This window comes from Ascaphus truei, chromosome 7 (genome assembly GCF_040206685.1).
Source record: "Ascaphus truei isolate aAscTru1 chromosome 7, aAscTru1.hap1, whole genome shotgun sequence".
In the NCBI taxonomy this organism is placed as follows: domain Eukaryota; kingdom Metazoa; phylum Chordata; class Amphibia; order Anura; family Ascaphidae; genus Ascaphus; species Ascaphus truei.
In genome coordinates this window covers 78333793-78349224 of record NC_134489.1, presented here as the reverse complement: position 1 = coordinate 78349224, position 15432 = coordinate 78333793, and the positions used below count along the sequence as shown (strand labels likewise).

Here is a 15432-nt window from a genome sequence, read left to right as displayed (position 1 = left end):
TCCACGTGGGGAGATACAGGACCTGTGAACACACCTGAGAAACCTGGGAAATATGCACATATACAAAATATATTCAAATAATTAATATTAGTACTGTATATCTTACAGGTATCTCAGGTGTGCTCACAGGTACCTCCCCACATGGCGCATAGGTTCATTTATTTGGTGGTATATTAGTCAAGAGTGTCTCCATTTCTCCTAACTGGCACATCATTTAGAATAACAGCTGTTATAAATAACACCATGATTTTTACAGGCGTAAATCCATGGTTAACATCATGTTATTTGCTTTAGTGAATTCTGCGTTATGATTAATGGGCGTTATCTTTTAATGTCACGTTGAATAGGCGAACAGAGCCCAAAATGTACAATATAAACTTTAAATGACAATTAAATAATTGACTGTACATATTGTAGCCACCTTGCCATGGACAAGGTCAAAATGATCACTTTGTTTACACACAGATTCTGAACTTAGAGTTGAAGTAATAGAGTTGTGGAAGAAGATCACTGCTCTGGATGCACTCAGACCTCTCTAGTAGTGATTACTGAGTAATAACTTGAGGGTATTTTAGCTAAATTATATTATACCCCAGATATTATTTAAGGGACTGTAGCGCTGCTTTCACCCCCCCCCCCCCCTCCCTGGGAGATCAGGCCTTTGCTACTGGTGATATGGTGCTTCAAACCTGTTAGGTTCCAGGACATGCTGAGGGTCCGCGTTGTTATGGGGAAACAGGACAAGCTTTCGGTTGTCATTATCCTTTGATTCTTATCTGGTGCAACGCCTCCATTCACAGCAGGCTCCAGGTGTACTGGAGATAGTCCCCACTGTGAAACATATCTCTCATACCCGTACCCTATAGACTGAGACGTAGACAGGGCAATATAAAACAAAAGGGCTTCTTTATTCCTCCACTGCAGATGTTATACAACAGAGGTAGTATGCTTTCTCAAGCCCCCAGGCTTCTGGATGGTGCCTAGGCCACCTGGCAGAATTGAGGCCTCCCAAGCCTGCTTGGTATTCTCTTCAGCCCCCCTGAGGGGGCTCAGGCACGTCTCACTCCCTTGAGGGAGAGACTTGGACTGACTATAATTTGGAATGGCTTCCCCCCTAGTGCAGAGGGGGAGGGCACAAGGTCTGCACCCGGATTGGCTGCACACAGACCAAGTTCCACCTCCTCCTCTGTCACTCAGGGAGCCTGCCTGAGGATGGGGAAAACCCAAGATGATAGTCTGCCACAGCCTGCAGCTACCAGGACTTACATGACAGGGGGCAGAAGCAAAGCCATGGCTACAGGAAATATACTTGTTTTGTGTAGGGATCCTTCTTTACCTACACAGACTAGTGCTTTAGATAGTAACCATCTATCACGTAGCAATATACTATCATATGCAGATGCACAGTACCTGTGTTGCAAACTATCCTTATCCTACTGCTATAATCTCTATACTGAACAGTCTGGAATTAGTCTGCTTATACATTAGTGCCACACTATTGTTTCTATTTATACAGCAACAAGGTGTTATTGCTGGGCTACATTGCTACCTATTGTTTAGTCAAAATTTATCAGGCAGATATGCAGTAAAAAATGTACCAACGGAGATACTTACCTATTATTCAACACCATTTAGCTTAACTGCGCTATCTGTATCAGACACGACTCGGATCCTAATGTTTCCCTTCTTTGATACATACAGTATACAGACTAACTACCGCCAGTACCAGACAGACTAACAGACTAACTACCGCCAGTACCAGAAAGACTAACTACCACCAGTACCAGACAGACTAACAAACTAACTACCGCCAGTACCAGACAGACTAACAAACTAACTACCGCCAGTACCAGACAGACTAACAAACTAACTACCGCCAGTACCAGAAAGACTAACTACCGCCAGTACCAGAAAGACTAACTACCGCCAGTACCAGACAGACTAACTGGCTAACTGCTGCCAGTACCAGACAGACTAACAGACTAACTACCGCCAGTACCAGAAAGACTAACTACCGCCAGTACCAGACAGACTAACAAACTAACTACCGCCAGTACCAGACAGACTAACAAACTAACTACCGCCAGTACCAGACAGGCTAACAAACTAACTACCGCCAGTACCAGAAAGACTAACTACCGCCAGTACCAGAAAGACTAACTACCGCCAGTACCAGACAGACTAACAAACTAACTACCGCCAGTACCAGACAAACTAACAAACTAACTACCGCCAGTACCAGACAGACTAACAAACTAACTACCGCCAGTACCAGAAAGACTAACTACCGCCAGTACCAGACAAACTAACAAACTAACTACCGCCATTACCAGACAGACTAACAAACTAACTACCGCCAGTACCAGACAGACTAACAAACTAACTACCGCCAGCACCAGAAAGACTAACTACCGCCAGTACCAGACAGACTAACTTGCTAACTACTGCCAGTACCAGACAGACTAACAGACTAACTACTGCCAGCACCAGACAAACTAACAAACTAACAACCGCCAGTACCAGAAAGACTAACTACCGCCAGTTCCAGACAGACTAACTGGCTAACTGCCGCCAGTACCAGACAGACTAACTGGCTAACTACCGGCAGAAGCAGGTTTTTAGTGTTCTGTTTTTGTATTGTTTTGATACAATTATAGTTTTAACTGGATCTATTAAAATGTTGTAATTTAGTTTAATCGAGTTATTACTCAGTAATCACTACTAGAGGGGTCTGAGTGCATCCAGAGCAGTTATCTTTTCTTCTACAACTCTATAACCAGCTATGCACCACCCTACAAACCTAGGCTGAGCAAGGGCGTGTCATTAACTTAGAGTTCAAGTAAGTTTTGAATATTTTTTGTATAGAAAAGGATCCAACATCTTTTTTTTAAAACACAAAAACAAAACCAGAATTGTATTACTCACAGTTGTACAGATATTTAGGACTGAAGTTCACTTTCTGGGCTTGGATGCTGACCATAAAAATGTAAATGTCTAACATTTGTTGGCCTCGCCCCCAGTGTGCAGTAACCAAATACAAATGTATAGTGCGGCTCTACATTGACTTGAACATTATTTTATGGGGCATGCATTCCTTTACTGGCATTGCAGTAGATACTAAAACAGTGCATATATTAGTTCAGTATTGTAAGGACAAATACGCTAAAAAAAAAAAGACACAAAAGGGCAATTACCAAATAAAAATTCTAATTAGCATTATATATACTAAAAGAGTCCTTTATGAATCAAGCATAGATTTTGTGGTATATTAAAATATGCAAGCAGGCACTTACCAGATTAAATCTGTGTACAGTTTTAAGATGAGTTTGGCAACATATTGAGGGATATGTGTTTACTTTTTAGCTAAAAAGAAGAAATAAGACTGCTCCTTTCTTACTTCAGTTTTAGAAACATGCTGATACCTTGTTTCCTCAGTTAGGTATGAGCCATAACCTGCTTATAATCACTATAGAATAGTCACTGATTGGGGATCGTTAACAGTCATTCATTCAAATGTATTCTATACAGTAACAAAAGGAATAATTTATTGTATGCGTAAGAACCCGTGTTTGGATGTTTCTACATGTACCTGTAGGTAACAACTATCCAGACTATTTTGGCTCTGAGGTTAAGCCAAGCATATTCAACAGAGTAGCAGGACCTTATGTATCTGGTATAGGAAAGTTATTTTTGCTATTATACACCTTGGTTTATTTTATGTTTAAGTCTATGAATTTGATTTTACTTTGTGTACTGCTAAGAATCTGTGTAGTTCAACATTCTGATCACCAATAGCAAACATGAATAGCCAGTGTTTTTAGTAATAGCTTCTATCCTATGTGATAGTTGTTTTTGTCATTGGCTTTTGAGCCTAAATCAGCAAAGCTACCGTATTAAGCCAAAACTTAATTATTACATATGTAATGACAGTGCAGGACACATGGGAAACAGAATCTCACAGTATCCAGTTTTTGGCCTTAATTATGTCTAGTAATGGCTTATGGTTTATAGCAGGGTTGCGCAATTTTTCCCCCCTCTTCCCCCAGCCTTCTCTCCTCCCCTGCTTGCCCCCCCCCCCTCCGCTCAGCGTCATATGATGCCGGGTTACCATGGTGACGTGACGCTGGAAGCCAAGGTGAGTTAGTTACAGAAGCCTTGTGCGGTCCCCCGGCATTTAATTTAAATGCCTTGGGGGAGAGCGCGGGACCTCTATAACTGCTGCGCCCCCCCCCAGAAAATCTTGGGGGCTTACCCCCCAGTTTTCACACCCCTGGTCTATAGCAGTGGTTCCCAACTCAGTCCTCAAGGACCTCTAACAGTCAAGGTTTCAAGAATATCCTGACATTAGCACAATCATTTTGATCAAACTACCTGAAGCAGGGATATCCCTAAACCCTGGACTTTTAGGGGTCCTTGAGAACTGGAGTTGGAAACCAGGGCCGCCAACAGGGGGGAGAGCTTGGACAATTGTCTCGGGCCCGGTGGTTGCGTGGAGCCTGGCCGGTACTGGAAGTTGGGCCTGACCAGAGACCGGATCCAACATCCACATACGGCTGCTGGGCCTCTGGTTGCTGTCGGACCCTGGCTCTCCCCGGCTGCTGGGCCTGCATTTCTCCCACACACGGCGCCTCTCCCGTCAGTGCATTCCAGAAGCTGGGCCAAACATCTGGGTGAGCCCAGCTTCCAGTGTACACTGGCGGGAGAGTTAGGCCAAGCATGGGAGAGAGGCAGGCCTGGTAGGAGGCCTGGCATGGGAGAGAGGCCTGTAGCAGCTGGGGAGAGCGAGGCACCAGAGGCCAGCGACCACCCCCAAGGTAAGTGCGTGTTGTTTGTATTTGGGGGGGGGGGGCATATTGTTATTTGTATTTGGGGGGGTAGTGTTTTTTGTATTTGGGGGGGTAGTAATGTTTGTATTTGAGGGGGTAGTGTTACTTGCATATGTGGGGGTAGTGTTGTTTGTATTTGGGGAGGGGGGTATTGTTGTTTGTATTTTGTGGGTGGTGTTGTGGGGTTGTTTTTCATTTTGGGGGGTATATTGTTGGGGGTAATTATTGTTGGGAGGGATTGTGTGGGTATTATGAGGGGTGATTACTGTGGGGGGGATTGTGTGGGCATTGTGGGGGATTTAATGGGTATTGGAAGGATTGTGTGTAGAGGGGTATTTTGTGTTTACGTGTGTGGCTAGGGGGAAGGGGAATGAGTGTGAGGAGGGGGTAATTGAGGGAGCAGGATTGAGTGAGAGGGGGCTAATCGAGTGATAGCGGAAGGGGGAGTGTGAGAGGAGAGAGGGAGTGAGGAAGAGAAAGTGGAATGAGGGTTGAAATTGAGTGATGAAGAGAGGGGAAAAGTGAGAGACAGAGAGGGGAGAGAAATACATGCGGAGAGGGGGGAATGTTGGTCGAAACTCTTGTCCTTGGTGCCAGGAAATCTGTTGGCGGCCCTGTTGGGAACCACTGCTCTATAGGATGAGGGTCTGACCAAAATAAATTGCCAAAGTATGAGGAGAGAGGCTAGGCAGTTTGAAATAAAATATACTGGCAGGTGGGTAGAAGGGGACGATTTATACAGTCAGAGGAGGTAGGAACATATTTGTTTTACCATAATCATAGCCTTTATCCTCATAGTTATGATGCATCGATTAAAATGGTGAGAAAGTATTATATAACTGATGCCGAGATCTTCAAAGCTCCATTAAGTCAGGGCTCATGAGGTGACAATATATTCATATATTGATGTATCCTCAGAGCTAATTATATGCACAAATAATGGCCATCTATATCTCATTAGCATAGGGTTGCATTATCTTCCAATAATGTCAAGTTATGTCTGCCTTAGCGTTACTTTGATCCAGACACTGAGCTACGTGTTAAACTCAAGTTGAGAAAGAAATGTTAGTTAAAACAGCAAACCGTGAAAAACCCTACATGTTTTTTTTTTTTAAATAAATCAGTACTGTAGTATTAGATAATACTGTCTGCGTTTTTTTTAAACTCCTAATGCCATTTGTAATGATTTAATGTACTTCTCATCCTTTGGTTGCTATAGCAACCATTTATAAAGTCATACCCACTTCCTCTTTTGAAACAGGCCTTGACACACACCTTTTTGAGCTCTGTGCTTTGGCAGCAAACAGATCTGTTGCTGTGTTCCAAACAGCAGACTGTCTATTACTCTGAAAGCTGTAACACTAATGTGTTACACTTAGTAATATAATTTTACATATCAGCTGCAGCATTTCACAGACTGCAGCACACAGTTAGAAGTCGGCCATTTGGTTAGGCACACAATCAGGATTTTTATAGATTTATTACAGGAGCACCAAACGATTGTCAGTTTAGGTAAGAATGTAGAATTATACATTGTCACATGCTTTACATATAAAAAGAAGTCATAAAGGTGAGGAATGTAGTATTGCTGTTGTATTGCTGCTTTAACTCATGCTTTACTGTGGCATTTGACCCATCAAAACCCTGTAAAAGCCCTATTTCAGATGTAACGACAATTTTAGGTATGACCTAACTAACGTAAAGTAAAGTCCCCGCGTTAACCTCAGTGCACTTTTGTGGATGTGGGCTTTTAATGGTAAAGCCTCGTTTGCTTGTAATGATTACTAATAGCCGTTATAGTTAACGCTATGCTCTTTAGGGGAGAAAACATGACTTGACATGATTGTGTTATTATCCTTTAGAAATACACCATTAACATTAACCTAATTTAAAGTGACGTTAAATTATGGTAATAAGGGTCACAACAGCTTTGTGGATCCGGCACTGAGTGCTTTCATTTTATTGTAACATCAGCGTATGTTGCCAAGTGGGACTGCACCTTTAACCCCATTCATTTTATTAGATTAAAGGTGAATGCAGTGCATTGTGTCTTCCTAATTAAAAATGCAGTGAACAAACTCTTATTCACTTCATGATGTAGTACAACTTGAGATAAATTACCTGTATAGTCCCCCTTCCTGTAAGGGTTCCAGTCCAGACTTTGGCTGGAACCCGCCCTTGCCTGGCTGCTGTGGACATTTTGATTACTGGCAGCCTGCTATATTGGCGGTACCTGATCAAGGGCTAAAATAGCAGCCAGTGACTTCCAGACCCTGCCTGAGCATTGTATACTGTATGTTTCCCTGTGTTTCTGGCCACCATGGGTTCTAGTTTTTGAGCCTTCCATGTTTTCCAGATCACCTTGGGTTCTAGTAGCTGAGCCTTCCTTGTACGTGAGCCTTCATGTTGCTGAGCCTTCCTTTTTCATGGGCCTTCCCTGTGGCTTCCCTGTTCCAGAGGTTAGCCTGTTGCTGTGTCTAGCCTGTTCATTTGGAATCCCTGTTGCTGACCCCGGACTGTGACCCTGACTTCACCGCCTGCCCTGACCCTTTGCCTGTTGCCTGGACTTTGCACCACTGCCAGCCCTGACCTCCTGCCTGCTTACCGACTACGGATACTCTTACAGGACTCTGTCCCTGGGCTCTGGTCGGTTAATTTGCATCCCTATCTCACCCCTGGGTGTCCGCTTCCTGATTGGAGATGAGCATCGTCACACCTCCGGGGACCACCAATTTTTAAAGGGGTTAATAGCCTTAATAGGTTGAATGTGTGAGCTTATTCAGGTTACTCCCTTCCCCATCATGTGATGTAGGATGACTACGCAGAAGGGATTGCCACTCCTTTGTATGTCTTGTGACCCGTGATGTCACCATAGGGAATATAGAGGGTATATATGTTCTAGAAACAGGTTCTTCAGAGTTCTGACTGGGATCCTCACTGTGAGTCCTGTAAATAAGTTTATGTGTATAGTATGTGTATTAAGAAGTGTCCTGTCACAGTTTGTTGTTTTCAGTTAGAAACATACCCTTTAAGGAAGCTCCAGTAGCAAGGTTCCAAGGGCCTCCAAGGGCGGGCCTCTGTAACTCTCTTACCTTCTCCGGTGTCATCTCCCGGCATCTCGTTCAGCATGGTCCCATCAACATGGCTCCATGATGTCCAATAGCGTTGCGTTGCCATGACAATGGAACATCACATGACGTTGCAAAACACTGTGGTGTTGTGTTGCCATGACAATGGAACGCACTGCGCATGACGGCGCCACAACACGTCCCATTGTCATGACAATACAGTGCCATTTGACGTTGCAGAGCCATGATGACTGGACAATGCAGGACAGATGCCACCAGAGAAGGTAAGAGCCAATGCCCCACACATGTCCCTACACCGAGCCATGCAAACATCCCATCAGGCGCTGCCTGGCAATATCTGCCTTACCGGCCTCCTTCCACGACGCGACGTCATGTGACATCATGTTGTCGGGGCGACACATTGCCATGTGGCATCACATTGTCATAGCAACGCGCCACCATGGGACTTTGGGTTGTCAAGGCAATGCAGCTTCCAGCATCAGCTGGACCCCCTGCAGCCACCATGCCTGGCACCGTCATACTGGCTCTCCCCCTGTCAACGGTTCTGGCACTTGCCTAAGGAGCCACCGACACACAGGAAATTTGCCCTGCTTCCCGGTGACCCAGTCCGCCGCTGCTATGGGTAACAAGTATAAGTATCTTCCCAGTGTAGGAGTGAGAGGTACCAAGGGGGTAATGTTCAGAGTAATATGTTTTGCCACAAGTTTTCTGTCATGTGAGATTTATGTCAATACCGATAGAGCCTTACAAGCAGATGTCAAATAAAGCACCTTTCATGTTTTACAAAAGTTCCTGGTGCCCATCCTTTTTCTATCTGCTTATTCATGCCCAGCCTACACTTACCCAGAACTCTGAAAAGGTACTGCTGCGACACACTTTATTCGAGCAAATACCCAGTATGTACCTGGCAGATACCTGGAATGCGCCGCTCCTCACCTCTGACAAGCCCCATTGCGTTTGCCTTCCCAGCCTGGGTTCATGCCTGGCTGACGGGCGGCTGATCTGTTAAATGATAATGATTAGGATTGAATAGGCTGCAATGCTTCGCGTGTCTACCAGATGGCATAAATTCATGAATTGTAATGCAGTATATATATATATATACTGTGCAGTATTGCAGCCAGCGGGAATAAAATGCTTCAATCCCTGCCTGGAAAATAACTCAATGCACTCGGGCAGAAAACAGTCACAAACCTCAATACACCCGGGTATACCCGAATTCGTGGGACTAGCCGAGCTCGAATAAAGTGTGTCGCCAGTGTATGAGAGCCTGAGTAATGCCACTGTATATAATGAATCTGATCTCCTTTAGAGCCAGGTAAGGAGGATTACACACAGAGTTGCCACCACTCCGGGTTTGATCCAGAGACTATGGGTTACGCTAACCTATCTCCAGGCTATGGGTTTAGCATTCAAATCTCCGTGCGAGGTGCATAAACTGGGGGGGGGGGGGGGGGGGTGAGGCTTTGGGAAAAGAGGACTGAGGACCGCCAGAGTGGCGAAGGGTGGCAGTCAAGAGTTGAACGGCGGGAGTAAAGCAGGGGGACAGAGGAGGATGGCTGGGGAGGAGTGCGCCACAGCGGAAGTCTTCACTGACTTCTCAGGTAGCATCTCCCTCAGCATGGTCCCGTCAAAATGGTTCCGCGAGGTCAACTGGCGTCACGTTGCCATGATGCTGTGACGTCATGGCACCATGTTTCACATTGCCATGACAACGGGATGGCTCATGGCGCCCCAACGTCCCGTTGTCATAGAAACTCGAGGCCATTGTAGGGGAGATGCCACCAGATGATACCGCCGTCGGAGAAGGTAAGAGAGTTAAATATATTAATAAAAACCTTTAAAAAAAAATAAAGTCTCCGGGTTATCATTTAGCAGAAGGTGGTTACAGTTGGTTACTCATTTTTAGTTATTGTGACATAGAATATGTTTCACAAAAGCTATATGGGGAATTATAGTCATCCGTCAGTGCATCATTTGTCTGGCATCAGTCTGTGTATGTAATCGGTGCTTGCAATAGCTCAGGCATCCAGTCAGTAAATGTAACTCATCTGTCAGAGTATAGTAATGTACAACAGAATGGGAATCCTTTTTATCGTACGTCCCAGGTTCGCAATGCATCAGCACCTATTTTCACACTTGTATCAGCTGCTGATTTGGGGTAACACTTGTAGTTAGAAGTTAAACGATACACATATAGTAATGTGAGATATCACATTGTTCATCTCTGCCTTGTCATTTTTTATTTCCTGTTCTTTAGCGTTAAAAATCATCGCCCCTTTTTAAAGTAGATTGTGCGTATTGTTATTAAAAGTCAGTGCGATTTATATGCTTAATAATATAAGTAATTCAGTAGTTCCGTTTGAACACGTCAGGTGTTACTGTTTCCTGGAGAGAAAAATACCTGCATTGAACAGGTTTACGTGCTTGTATCCCAATAATACCCCAAACATTTAATTACCAAGAGCAAGTGTTAAAAGGCATGTTTGCATTTAACAAATGGATAGGGTAACAGTGTCTTCACAAACCGGTTTTAAGAGCCAGTAATTGACTCAGACACAGCACACAGGACTCAGTCCCTAAAAATAGATTTGAAGTTCCACCTTTTTGCATGCAGGCAAAAAATAAAATCAGCTGTCTCCATTAACTCAAGTGAGAGAAGGAAGACATATTCTGAGTGGAGCTGGTCTCCACAAGCTTGCTCTACTGTAGTAACGGGGACTGGGAACGACACTCAATATAAAACCAGAAATTTATCATACAAAAAGAAGGAAACACAGAAACTGCCTATTGAGGAGCTGAGCAATTTTTTTTTCTTCTATTAACACACTTCTTATGTACCTGGAGAGTGCCTGAAACTGAGAGATCAGGTAAGTCCAATGTAGAAAGCTTTGCTGACATGTGTACGATGTCCTAATTTGGTTTCATATTTACTCTTCTGGGTTATAGCTCTGTTTTGTAATTAGCACTCTACTGTACTTCAATGAAAAATACAATAATGTCATTTAAAGTACTTTGGGAGGAATTACTGTATGCTACAGACATCACTTCATAATCAATGTGGCCACTTATAACAGAACAGCTATTAAAAATTACGATATTTTTCTTTCAAACAAATCATGTCAAAAAGCGTGATTCTGTTGAAAACGGCTCCAAGTCATATTATACATTATTAGGTGCACTGTTCATTATGTTTGTGGCTTATGATATTCATGAGTAGAGATGTGCAAACTTTTCACTGAAGGTCTCAACCTTCAGGTGGAATTAGCCTTTTTTTCTGCAAACTTCATCTAAATGATTTTGCTGAGCATTAAAAGTCTATAGTATGTGCAGGTCACATCTCACATAACCCTATATAGGTCACAGGACCGCTTATATACTGCCATTTTTGCACAATTTTGTTGAAAAGTGGCACAATTCTGGCAAAACTGGAACCATTTTAAAGCAACAAAATTTAAGAGACATTTACTATATGTGACTGCAAAAATGTATGCGTTTCTATTTTTTCTGTGTCTGTGTAATTCTAATTTCTATGCTAATTATTATTGTTCCACTTTATCTATTTTGATAATGATGGCAGCATACCTTGGCCAACAAAGGGGAAACAACATTGGATATGGCTGTATAATGTGACTGTGTATACAAGAGAACTTAGATGACCTCTTTGTATCTGTTTGAGCATGTTTGTCCTTACTTGTATGTTTTTGTAATATACATAACGCTGTACTCCATTGTATCGCCCAGCGGAATATGTTGGTGCTCCACAAATAAACGATGATAATAATAATATAATAATAATAATAATAATAATAATAATAGGTAAAGCCTGTTAACTCACTAAAGCTTTGATTTCACTGGAGACCTCTAATGACTACAGCACTGTTGGGATGAACCCTTTGCTGTTGCGAGTGCTGCGTGGTAGGGTCTGTTAGAGTTGTTTGATGAGTGGGGAATACTTGGAAAGTATGAAATTGAAACTGCCTCATGATTTTATTTAAGTGATTACTTCTCTGGAGCTGATCTGTGGTCTCCCAATGTCTGGGAACCCCGTGGCTACTGAACGATGAGACATTATGACCACAAGGCAAGAGTATAGCCCCAGGTTAGCCTGATCGCACAACTTTCAAATAGTGACTAGAGCAGGCCATGCTTGTAGTTGTTTAAAGAAAATATAAAAGCTTAAGACTCTTGTCTCCCGCTGAAACCGGGGGTCCTCAAATCAGCTACCTGGTTCAGGTAAGCTAGAAAAAAATATTGTTTGGGTGGGGATTCTTGCTTTAAATAATATATCTCAACCTTGAGAAAGGTCTGCTGTGTTGGATTGAAACGTTGGATGAATAAATACAGTATCTTTCATTTTTTAGTGCAAGTACACTTCTATATATTTTAAATTATATATATATACAGTATATATATATATATATATATATATATATATATATATATATATATATATATATATATATATATACCAGAATATATATATTTTAAATAACATGGAGCTAATCCCTATTAATAGGGAGTCTTTATGTTGAATGGTATTACTGATGTCTTTTACATGTCAGAAGGATAGTGACTTATAGATTGTGCGAGAATAGTGGCCTATGGATTGTGCACATCTCTATTCATGAGGCTTAAGTGGCTTAGCAATAGGTGGCCGCCTTGGGCCCCTCGCCTCCGGAGACCCTGTGCTCACTCTTCTCTGTCCTTTCCTTCCTGTCGGTGCTGGGGTATAACTTTCACCTGACCGGAGTGGGGAGCTAGATAAGGGAGCGCGAGGGCCCCCCTCCTCCAACTCCACCCACCGGTCGGAAGTTGAATTCCGTCTCTGACAGGAGGAGGAAGAGGAGGAAGCACGGGGCTTCCGGACCAGCAGAGGTAGGTGTGGAGTTGTCTCTGTAACTTGTGTGCATGTCCTCTTACCTTCTCTGCAGCGGGCTGCCTCCTGCAGTTCCATATCAACATGACGTCACATGACGCCATGCCATGTGTTACCATGGCAACGCAAACGTGTATTACATTTGGAGGCACTATTGAGATAGCCATAAGGACAGGCTTTTCCAGAGAGACAATGGAATATGAGCTGGGGGGAGATCAGTCACTGTACCCTAGCTAAGTATACCCAAGTAGTGTGTGCTACGCCCTGATCTACGGTCCAGAGGGGCTCTAATACCAAAAATTCTAGTTTATGCCAAATTGAAAAGTGCCTGGTAAAAGTATGTGTAGGGTCTCTGGGGTTCTGGGGTCTTAAGGGGCCAGAATCGCCTGAAGGGGTCTACAACATGATTGCACAGGAATGTGCTAAGAAAATAGTGCGGGTGTAGTGTCCAAAGGGACTCTTGCTAAACAAGGGTCCACCTTCCCGCCAGTGGAACTGCAGCCTGCGCTGTCTGCTTTATCATATAATCCACGTGTGTAGTGTCTCAAAGGGGCTTTATGGGATCTTGAGGACTGGATCCCCCGTGAAAGAGAGCTACAGAGCGTGAAATAGAGGTTCCCGACAAAACAGGAGAGCCACGTGGCTGGATTTGCAGAGTTGCAAGCTTTTTCGATACAAAACTATCTGGGTTCGGTGCAAAAACAACACCCCACCGATAGCTAGTACTTGTTTCGGCGTGAAAGCTGGAGCCGCGCCCACAGTTGGTGGACTCCTAGATCCACCAGGGGGAAGAGGCACAATACTAATGAACTAGTTTGTGTCACCATTAGGGGAATAGACGGACGTGAGTTACCACACCCTCAGTTGCATTTGATGAGGCCAAGGAGCAGGAGCTCTTCACGACTGTTCCCGCTTAACCCCACTATTATGCGGAGTGTACAATATCCTATTACACACTACCAGGAGACTTCCTGTTATACAAATAAATGGAGACGTGAGCCTGAAGTCAAAATGCAAGAGATGTGGGACTCCCCACCTTAAGCCCAAGGTGTTTCCCCCACCCATGCTGGGCCAGATGCAGGCGCGGGGCTTCTACAACACAATATGTGAGTTGCAGAGACTTTTGCAACAAGCTTACCCCAGGGAGGAGCAGAGTTGTTTGATGGCTATCTACAATTTGTGCCACCCTGAGCAGAGAGTAGAGAACGCGGCCTATCTGCAAACGTATGCGGACTGGACTGCAGAATCGGGAGCGGACGCTCCAAGGGAACTGTATTTCCCTGCACAGAACTACCTAAGAGACTTACCTGGAGAGATGACCACCCTGGAGTAGGTGGGTGCACTTCCGTCGGTAGTGCAAGAGCAGGACCGCTGCTTGCAGACTGCCATCAATGTTGCCGAGGTGTGCCGGTCATCCTCCCCATCCAGAGAATCTGAGGAGGCGTCGGAGGTGCCTGCTCCCGGCCGGGAGAACCATGAAGATGCCGAGGACAGCGGAGCGGTGAGGATGCGTTCCCTCACCAGTTTCTGGAGATGACGGCTGCTCCGCAGATTGACAAGGATGCTTCTGCTCAACTGGAACCAGCGGAGGAATCCTTTTTGGGGGTACCGGATGGTAATTCCTGCCCTTCCTCAGATATCACCACCCTTTCGGTGCATCTGGATGTCATCAGCACTGAGGTGACCGCCGGGGTAGATGAGGGAATTGAGACACCCGCTCCGGTGTGTAAGGCCCCAACTGATCTATTTTTGCAGCGGCACCGCAACCGAGTCAAAGGCTGAGGACGTAAGGCCCCTACGGACCCTGATAAGCATAAAGTGCTTGCGTTAATGGGCCGAGGTAGGCATGACATGACTGATACCTCCAGAGGCATTGCGAGCCTAAAGCCTCCATAGACATTGCATGGGACTCAAAAGGTGTAATTAAATCTTCCCAGGACTGGAAGGGATGGGCTGGCTTTGACGATGATCCTTCAGGGGGAGGGATGGCCGAGTATATTGCTTTTTCAAGAAAGGGGTCATATCGGTCAGGGATCCGGAACACCTGCTAGGGCAGTTTCCATGTCTGATGTGTTTGTGTCCAATGTGGGGAAGGTATTACAGTAGTGGGATCCTATGTTTCAAGGGTATGTTCCCCATATGAACTGAACCCAGTTCTTACTATTCACCATGGATACTGTGGATCATTGGTGGGAGGAAGGGGAGTTCTCCGCCGAAGAGATGGCACAGGCTCTCAGAGAGAGGGATAGGGACATTAGACAAGGGCTAATATCACCTGCAGGTCTAAAGATAACGTACCAGGAAAAAATCCCTCATGAGCCATTACTTTGAGTGCTACCAGGCCTATGGCCAGAAATTAACCAAGAACAGCCGGGCTGACAAAATAGTAATTTAAAGGTACCGCCTGTCCCAGGGGTTTGATTACCCTTATGTTCCTGAACCGTTAATGAGGGATGCAGAGACCCATAGAGAGGAGTGGGTGAGGGATGCTGTCCTAGATTATGTGGCATCCAGGTGCAGTGTATCCTCGTACTATAATGAAGAGAAAGTGTGTTACCTCATCCGAGCATGGAAGGTGGGGACGAATATATATATGGGCTGAGTGGAATACATCTCTGAGCGGGGTCCAAAGAGGGTT

General features: G+C 44.5%; 1 protein-coding gene across 3 annotated transcripts in view; it reads left to right on the top strand.

Moving 5' to 3' along the window:
* Positions 1 to 15432, top strand: part of XIRP2 (xin actin binding repeat containing 2) — a 217077-nt gene that overhangs the window by 117379 nt on the left and 84266 nt on the right. The window contains exon 1 of one of the 3 annotated variants that reach the window (XM_075609169.1): positions 10560 to 10785. The exons of the other annotated variants lie outside the window; for them this stretch is intronic. The gene's annotated coding sequence lies outside the window, so the exon portion shown is untranslated. Of the gene's footprint in view, positions 1 to 10559; positions 10786 to 15432 lie in introns of those variants that run through there. 3 annotated transcript variants of the gene reach the window in all.